The sequence below is a fragment of the Etheostoma spectabile genome, chromosome 4 (genome assembly GCF_008692095.1).
Source record: "Etheostoma spectabile isolate EspeVRDwgs_2016 chromosome 4, UIUC_Espe_1.0, whole genome shotgun sequence".
NCBI classification, from domain to species: domain Eukaryota; kingdom Metazoa; phylum Chordata; class Actinopteri; order Perciformes; family Percidae; genus Etheostoma; species Etheostoma spectabile.
In genome coordinates, this window is record NC_045736.1 from 30,663,316 (window position 1) to 30,673,298 (window position 9,983).

Genomic DNA, 9,983 nt, shown 5'->3' on the forward strand with positions numbered 1-9,983 from the left:
GCAGATAATGGTACATCATGTGAAATTATGGCGTGGTCTTTTTGGTAAATCTGGCCACCAAATGAGCCTGTGGGGGTAATTAATTCTGTCAGATTCTGTAGTTGCTTGCATAAGGGTGGGCATTACCAGATGTATGCGTGGTTACAGAATAGCCTAATTTAAATTCATTCAGCTTAATAATTCTGTTTAACAATAAATAGTGAATTGCCCTCTGGCTCTGATTTAGGATGGCTTGATTAAACCACATCGCATCGCATGTTGTGTTTTAAGATCTGAAATCTATTTACATCAAAACAGCCTTAGCCTCTGTTTAACCTCCCAGCATCCACCACCAGCCCAGTGATGTGTTATCTTTCTGGGAGTTTCTACTGTCGCATACAAGTTCTTCTCCACCAAACAAAGGCCTTATTTAACATCGCATGCAAGCTGAAAGCAGAGATGAACTTTCACTGTTGTGTGTTATTGTGCTTGTAGGGCTACAATGTTCCTCATGGTGGGAAGGGGGTGGGGGGGAAACATACACCTGTCTTTTCATGAACAGCGGCGCCTGAATGGACGTACACTGTTTCATATTTAAAACAGGTAGGAAATGAGGAGACTTAGGCGCGATCGGATGTCAGAGTGTAAAGCTGTCGTTGTTGAGGCAAACAAAAGAATGTGTGCAGCCTCCACCCACCCTCAGGCGCATTGGAACAGATCACCTGCTGCACAAGATGCACTGAATAGCACAACATCCCTGGACAAACCCGCCTGCCAACAAGATTGTACAGGGGATGCACTGATGAGTTCTTCCCTTGAAAGGCATCCTATTTCCCCCCCTGAGGACAGTCACTCAAATACATTCCCCATCATTCATAATCTATACTACAGATCTCAAAGCCTATGGTTCATACATTTATTTGAAGGCGTTTTACTGTAAAGTATCTCCTCTTCTAGACACACAGGACTCTTTATGAGTTCTGACTGGAGCTGTCGGTGCCTGGGCCTCCCAAACCCCCAAATGTGCCCTTTTCTCAAGGACAGCTAGTTGCTAGGGCAACCGGAGCCATTGCGATGTAAGGCAGCTTCCACACTCCTCCGTTCCGCAGACTGCACCCGAACCATACAGCCCTGATCATAGCCTCAGACTGCTGATGACAGTGGGACTGGGTGGAGGAAGCAGGATAAGTGGAGATGGAGGGCAAGGGGTGGAAAAAGTAGAGGAAGGTGAGAAGCGGGACGAATAGAGGGTAAATAACCTCAGTGACCTGCTGAAGACAGATTGGTCTAGAATTCACATAATTGTCTTGGCAGAGATAAGAAGCAATACAGGATGAATTACGCTGCCGAGTCCGTGAAATAAACAACCTGTTAAAGTTGCCTCACTGTTTTGGAGCTTGTCAGAATTTGTGAAATATTATCAGCTTCATGCTGATTTCAATCTTCCCTATCTCGTTCAACAGCCAGCCTTTTCTGCCCGACACAACAGCCCCTGGAGCTAACAGGTAAGAGGCGAGCAGGGAGAGGGGTGATGGGACTAGTGGCGGTGGTGTTGTTGGTGTGTGTGTGTGTGTGTGTGTGTGTGTGGGGGGGGGGGTTCTTTTGTGCCTGGAGGCAGATCTAGGAAATAGCTGACAGAGGCAATCACTAGTCTGTATGTGTGTGTCTTTCTGTGTGTCTGTATTTGTAAAGGACAGCACCGAGAGCAAGACAGAGTGAGAGAAAAAGAGGGGAGAGAGGGGGAAGGAGGGGGGGGACTTTACCAGAGTCCAAACAAAGGCAGCAAGCGGCAGCTCCGAGCTCGGTGACAGAGGCTCCCTAAGGTGCAGTCTAGCTGATGGACAGGTGGCATAAAAGGGCTGCGTGTTGTCCAGTCAGTAGGGACAAGAGGGGTGTCACAGGAAAGGGGCTGCAGGAGGGGAGGAAGCAAGGGAGAAGTGGGGGTGGCACTGCAAGGAGCAGCAGGTGCTGAATCCTGTCACTGTCCCTGTGTAATTCTCCAATGCACATATACAAAACACACACAAACACACACACCTGAAACAAAGCACAAATGATGGACAGTATGAGCTGTGAGTATCATGTTTATAGGATGGCTTTCATATCGAGTGCATTAATAAAGATTATATCAATTCTTATGACCACAAGTAGAGGCAACAAGGAGTGAATTGCATTATTCATCTGATCTACAAGAGAACAAAAAATCAACACACACGCACACACAACAAACGCAACTTTAAAAGCACTCGATTTAAGTATGAAACAAAGAGGAAACCTATCTCTCAATGGACAGTTTTATTGTATCATGTTCTTTTAATGGTAATGGTTCTTTTAGGCAACAGGGCAAATTTTAATATCTTCTTCTGACTACATACTGTAGGTTGTTGTGAAAAAACAACTACAAAAAACATAATTTTCGTGACACATTTTGTGAGGACTAAAACTAGGTGAATATGTGTGCCACTCAGGCAGTGGTTCATTCTCTAAACTGAACTGAACTGGATCAGTCAAGCCATGACATGCCAAGGAAGCCTTAAACCACCAAAACAGGATTTCACCTGATATCAAGACTCAAAGGTACAGCCAATGGCTTCAATTGCACATTTGCACACACAACACACACGCACACACACACACCCAACCATGTCCCTCCACCATTACACCTGCGCCTAAAAAAGGCTGGTATTGTTGGGAGGAGAGTCATCTGAAAGCTTTAATGGCTACTATGCAAAGGTGGAGTACATTGAATAGCCCAATCATGGCTGCAGAGTGAGGTGGTGGCCCCAGCAAATTTAGAGTGAGTGAATAGATCGACTAATTAGCCTTTAAATATGTCATTGATTCATCTAAAACAAGGGATCCCTGAGCTATTCATCTGCCTGCATCTTCTCCTCCTCTATGACTACATCCTTAACCCTGATAAAGGAGGGGCTTGGCTGCCTGCTCTCCCTTCCATTTGTCCTAATCAATGGAGGCTGTTCAGCCCAGACCCAGGGGGTCAGGGAAATTAAGTACCCCGCTCACACAGAAAGGGATCGAGCCAATGCTGGGGGGGGTGGGGGTGGGGCGACGTGGGTAAAGCCCTCTGTTACCTTGGCAACTCTGCTACTGCTTAGTTTTGCCCAATATATTCCTTCAGACCAACTCTTCTCCCTTGGTTCAGATGGTTTGCTCCAAAATGGCTGCTCTCTAGGAATATTGCTTTGTGTGCATTGCGGTTATTTCTCTTCATGGACACTCCTTGCAAACAAAATCCGAGTATTGATTTAGACAAACAAAGAACTGACATGAGCAATGCATCATTCTCAACTTCTGAAGACACGTATTCGCCATGATGCAGTTTCAAAGGCTTTATAGTATTGCAAATTAATGTTTTTTTGTTTTTGTTTCTATTTGACAGAATAATAAAACTACAGAGAAAGTCTGGTGTGTAGTTTTTTATAATGTGGCGTTGAAGGCCCAAACGGATACAGGTGCTCTTTGGCTTTGGGTCTGGCGGCTGTAGTACTCTTAAAGTGTCTGGTGGATCTAGTGTTAATACCTTACTTAATGTGTAAAAGGAGTAAATGAGTAGGACTGTTCTTTCATGCTCTACTAGGTCTTGGCAATCTGGACCTCACCAACTGGGAATTAAGAGAGGGAGGGAGGAAGCTCCGGTTTATTTTTCTGTATATTTTGGATTTTTTTTCTTTTCGGCTGGACCTACAAACCGATTAGCTGTGGCCCTAATGTGATGCTGTGACGTTATTCTACAGTTAAAGCCTAAATGATTAACTTCATTTAGTAAACTGGCTTGACAGTTTGAATTGTTTGTTTTGTCACACTCCTGCTAATAGCTTGGCGGTTTTAACTACAGTATATTTAAAACTGTTTATTTCACTGACTTTTTAAGGAACTGCTCTTTGTTTAATTTGCGTTAAGTAATCGTGCTAGATGGTGGTTTTAGACTCATACTTAATAATGCGGTGGAGAGTCTCTGGTGAGGCCTACATGTCAATCATTCTCAGTAAGACAGGACTAGTTGTATGACTAAAACTCACGAGTCACACACGTCACACACATACGCGTAACCTTAATGCAACCTACCTAGCCTGAAGGCGTAGCTTTCCCCTTGGCACGCCTTGGCACATTCCAGCGCTGCATATCTGACATATCCATACAGGCCAGCACATATTATCTTTAACGTTAATGCCGAGGTGCTGGAAAGGTCATTGTGCAAAATATAATGGTTGAATAGATACCTTCTGGGGATAGCTCCTGTATTTACTTGTAAAATGACATGTCATATGAGTCATCACAACTATATATACTGTTTAGGCTTTCTGTAGACCAGCAATTTACAACAGAGGGCAGATAGGAACTATTCAATGCCCATATGCATTCGCCTATACTGTAAACACACACAAATCAGGGTCAGTTTCATTGCAATGATGGTTGCCAAATGTAAGTGAAGGTATAACAGAAGTTAGGCAGCTTGAAATGAGTGAGGGCTTTCAAAAGGGAGACTGGCAGATTAGTCTCGGGTTCCTGGAGGCAGCAGGATTATCCCAGGGAAGCTAGTGAGGGTCCTGTCAGCTGCACTCAAACTAAAATCACCATCCGTAGAGGACCTGGAGGAAATGCCATGTGCAAAAAATCTTTACACGTTTTAACCTGGCTGCAATAGCAGATTGGTCGGTTTCCACAAAAAAGACGTCACACAGGACAAAAGAGAATTTGTATAACATGTGTGTCATAATGGTTCGGGTTTCCTAAACCTTGATCATCTCCTGCTCCACGGAGATTATAACAAATGGGGGAAAATGATGTGCAAAAACTTTTTCAGCAGCTCTGGCACAGACAATGAGAAACGAGGACAAGCACAGACACAGTTAGTCTTGCTTCGCTGCATGAAAGTTTGATGAGGAAATGGGAAGGGCATCCATCCAAGACCTTCGATTTGTGGACTTCTGCCAACTCCCTTAACCAGAGACATAAGCAGTTGATTAAAGAATAAGGAAAGTCTTGGGTGCCCAGATAGCTCAATTGGTAGAGTGGGCAACCATATACTGGTATAGAGGTTTACTTCTTCATGTAGGGTTCCAGGGTTGCAACCCTTTGCTGCATGTCATCCCCCCCTTTCTTTTCTTCAGCTGTCCGGTCAAATAAAGGCCCATAATGCCCTTTCTTGCTGTGGTGATTGTTATGGGCTCAATCCTTAGACTGCATCAACAGCCTTCGATAAGTGATATCAGACTCTAAATGCCCGATCTAATGGGCATGGTAAGAATCTGCCCCACACATCCCTCACATTTTCTGTCAATATGGTGTCTGCATGCTGGATTAACATGTAAAATTCGCTGTTACAGTGTCAACAGACACAAGTTTGATCTGAGGCACTAAGAAATCAAGTATTGACGGAGAAGTTCTTTTTAGAAATCGACACTTTGGCTCCTTTTCTGGATAGAGGAACTAGCAAGAATTGATTCTGTAGGGAACCACTAGGGGCCTCCGAAGAGGTCAAATACCTTCTTATCAGCACACTAACAGGTTCTGGTTTGACAAGCTCAATTAGCCAGCGCTTGGTGCTGTGTATGAGGAGACCACGCTCTCAGCACGAGGCCCATATCAACAGAACCAGGGAGATGACAGAGGAGCCGAGCCCACAAAGGCCTGATTGTAGCGGTGCCTGGAAGGTCGGTGAATGGGTAGAGAGGGAGGAAGGACTTATGTTCTCAGGGGTTTTGTGATGTGGCTGATAACCATCTCTCAGCTGAATGACAATGCCACTGCAGAAAGTACTGCGGATAGATTACTTTCATTGAGGTCAAAATCCTTAAATCAGCATAAGAGACAAATGAGTTTGAAATGAAAGATTGTTCTCTTGAAATTTAGGATATGCTGTATCTAATACAGTGTTTCCTTTTCCATACTTGACGGGGCAACTGTATTTTTTCGGAAAGGGCAAACAGACAAACGGTGTAGTGTTAAGGCAAGTCACCCGACTGTTTTCACAACAGTGGCAGTATATCTGGATCTCGGCTCCGTTGACTAGCAAAACAGTGATCGTGTTGATGCCCATGCCTCTTGCAACACTATACAGACAGATAACGAAGTGCATTAGAGCGATGATTTAAATCATTGCCAGTCACTCCATAATGGGAAGCCTGCCTGCTGGCATGGTGTACACACAGATGGAATTCAAGCCATCTTTTGCCAAGCTTTCATTGGCCCTTTCCCCCACTGCCACACTTAATAGCAGTGAGATACAACACTGTGAATATTCTGTATGTAATCATGCAGCTTGCAGGCCCAGTTCTTGTAACATTGCACTGTGTTTGGATAAAACATCTCCTGGCGGCCTTGAGAGCATACACAAACATTTAAAGCTATGAAAATGAAATAAAATCTTTTCAATATGTTTAGGATTCCTGCATAGAAGATACATGTGAGCTCATGTTGCCAAGAGGCCAACATGAATACATGATGGTTTCTTGGCCTATGTAAAGCACCTTAGATATGTTGTGTCTGCCTCTGCTCAGAACATGTGTCTGTTTCTTCCTCCTCCGTCAGCCTCGAGACAAAGAGCGCACAAAGAAAAGAAGAAAAAATCGACTTAACTACAAGCAATCTGTTGAAATAGGTCATTATGGTGGAGGCATGCTGTGGATGCACCGCGTCCCCAAATCAATACGTGAATTGCTATATTTAGTAAGAAGGTCGCAAGGAGGAGTTATCAAGGCTGTACAAGGAATGAGAGGCATCAAATAATCGACTCTGAGTCTGCTGCTTATTTTAGATGCAAATGGCTCCAAAATGTCTTCTCTAGTGAGGATTTCTCTCTGTGGAGAGTTGAGACATCCCTCATGGTGGCGGAAAATCTCACATTCTGCTCAGTGTCAATGTCATCACATTATCTGCCAAGGTGCCACACTGAGACAAAGTAATCTGAAATGTCTGCTGTTGGGGGGGGGGCATTGTTACTCTAATTGATTCATTGGTATGGCTAAAGTATTGACAGAGTGGTGAATACATTTTTGTGTCTCATATTTAGAGTCACTAGACCATTGGTAACATAAATACCAGAGCAGTGATAAGATACTTAAGAGTAGGGATGTAACAGCATGAACATTTTATTTTTTTTACAGTTATATTGACCAAAGTGATCACGGTTTTCAGTATATTCACTGTAGTTTTAAAAGTCTGTTCAATATGTTCAGAAAGCACTGATTGTAAACAAAATGAAATAGTTTCCAAAAAGTGTTTTAACAGTGTTTATTATATTACAAAAATATCAGCAATAGGCTTGTAAAAATGTCTGACTTTGAGCTCCAGGAAGATTTATTTACAACTCCAACATGAAGTTAACCAGGACGTTGTATTTGACATTACATGTGGTTCTGAAATATAAGAAAATAATAATGCACATTAATAAGCATCAGACTTACTACGAACATTATTTACCAAAACTAAATGCTATAGCCACCGGCATATAACAAGAAACAATACTGAGAAGGACATTCACTTCCCTGTAATAATTAACATAAATGTCACATGTTGCTCAGTAACACAAACTGAGAATAAGACAGAGGAATTATAGCACACATAGCCATAACGGACCAAAGAGTGTAATGCACCTTTAAAAGCTACGCATGTGGCTCCCCAGGCACACCTGAACATCAACACGTTGCTGCACAAGAAATATTAAACAATCTGCACATCTCAGCTATGCAATAACAAACACAGCAACAGCAAAATTAGCAAGGCGATAATATACATATACACATACATATCCTACCACATCGTAGCAGAACACTTATTGAAGAGAACGAGGCAGTTAAACCCATGACAGTTTAGCAGGTTACAGAATAGTTCTAACTTACGTTCTGGGCTACTACCCACACCACTTCAACAAAGAAAAGAAAAAGAATAAAGAAAAAGGTCCGCTGCTACACTGCTACAACTTCAGGAGCCTCCGATGAAGCTGGGAAGGATTAAACACAGGGTTTCCACACCATGCTATACACCGCGACGATGAGGATCATTTAAATGAAAAGGATTGTTACCGTCAACATTTGTACCGTGGTTTATCGGTATTCGTTTCATCCCTACTTAAGAGTTTGCAAAACTAACAAAACTTGTAAATTTCCTTTTCCCCTTGATATTCTCAGACATATTTCCCCTGTTTAGGTTTTCCTCTGAGTCATACTGTACTTCTGCACTAACAAAAATAACCCACAAGTTTTAGTGACAACTGCCATTGCAAGCCCTGAACTGAGCCAACTCCTATATATCATACTGAAAGGGGAGAGGAACCCTCTTCTTTGCCAAGTACATAACATCATGTAGTGTGGTTAAGAGAGACCCAGTATAGGTCTATACTGTGCCATGATCGCTTCCTTTAAGACTCTTTCTCTCCTTTCAGTCTCGCTTTAACTATATTTGTCTCCCTGTGAGCTGACAAGATCTTATCAACATAGTCATGACTTTACACCGTGAACAAAAAAAAAAAAACTAAGACAAGGGGAAAGCAGAATCAAAACAACCTCGTTAATAACTGTGACTAATGTATTCCAGACGGTTCTTTAAGCCTGTTACTTCTCAGAGAAGAGACGCCCGCGCTGGGAGGGGAGGCAGCGGTGGCCCTGGTGTGGCGAGGCGGTGCCGTACTGAGTGCTGGGGAGTGAATAAAAAACACCCCGCGCATGAAAATGCCCTGATCTCTCCCCCACCTAAAGTGCCAAAATAACTCTGTGGAGACCACACAGCCTTGACATGACCACAACACTGGTCCCAGCACGAAGTGAGCATTTCCCAGGCATCAATGCGCTGCAAGGCCAATCCTGACTTTGTAGTAAACACTGGCGGGGGGTTAATGTCCGGTCCGGAGTATGTCGTCTCTCTGTTTCACTGCCTGTCTTTCTTATCACGGTCTCTGTTTTAGTCCTATACATTTTCTCTACAGTTTCTTTGCAGTGCAGCGAGTCCTTCTTTTCAGTAAATAGGGAAATCAAATCTCGGCCTGAAGTACCTCATACTTCTCTCTTTTTCAAGTAAATTGACTTAAAACCCATTACCCTGGAGCTGATGGATGTTTTTCAACCTACATAATCAGTTTTGCCTTGTTGTGAACTACGGTTTGAGATACTGGACTGGAATATAGAACCATGAAAGGTTCTGTGTTTACTTTAAGAGATATTCATCTATTCTTAAGGTAAAGAAATTGTATCAGCGTAGTCTTCCTCTGGACATAATTTTGCAACTGACCCCCCTAAGTGCACAGAAACATTTTGTGGCGTCTAGAATTACAATTCCAAAACAATTACACAAAATGAAAAGAATAGACTTCAGCCTATTAAAAAGTAATTACGCAGTAAGTAGCGTCTAATTTTCAAACACGATGGGGACATAAAAACATTATGATATCCCAGCGCTGTACTTTAACTCACGCTGTGAGGTGCACAGGAAGCGATTGTTATTTTTCCACACCAGGCTACAGAGCAGAGCAACCTTCTCATTAGCTTGTTGTTTATAGTCTCACCTCCTCCTCCTCCTCTATATAAACCCAGAATAAACAGGAGAATCCCCAAAAGGCTTTCGAGTATAAAATGTGGGAAAATATTGCTAATCACGACACAAATACCTAGAGGTGAAAGAGAAGCACAGGGGGCAGAGGAGTAACGCGGTAAGATTATTCTCACCCATAAACGACTGGTACATATTAATATGTACTGGTAGGAATATTCTAACTGACTAGATAAGGATTAGCCTGGCGGATTAAGCTACGTCTTTCATCTTCCAACGCGTGGGTTAAAAAAAAAACCCTGTATCCTTTAGATGAACCCGGCTCTTTTCAAGACTTGTAAGAATGTGAAAAAGCATGTCGAACTGTACCTTTCAGCCGAAAGCTTGGGAATTTGAACTGCTCATTATATTAAGTAATTTATTTGCTTAGCAGCTGCCCAAGGGGGAGTGAAAAGTTTTAACATCCAGAAAATTCTGTAAGTAGTCCATTTACAAACCCG

At 42.8% G+C, this 9,983-nt stretch overlaps 1 protein-coding gene across 5 annotated transcripts in view; it reads right to left on the reverse strand.

Annotated features, from left to right (window-relative positions):
• The window catches only part of ephb2b (eph receptor B2b), a 131,295-nt gene that overhangs the window by 46,646 nt on the left and 74,666 nt on the right, over window positions 1-9,983 (reverse strand). The gene's annotated exons all lie outside the window — the stretch shown is intronic.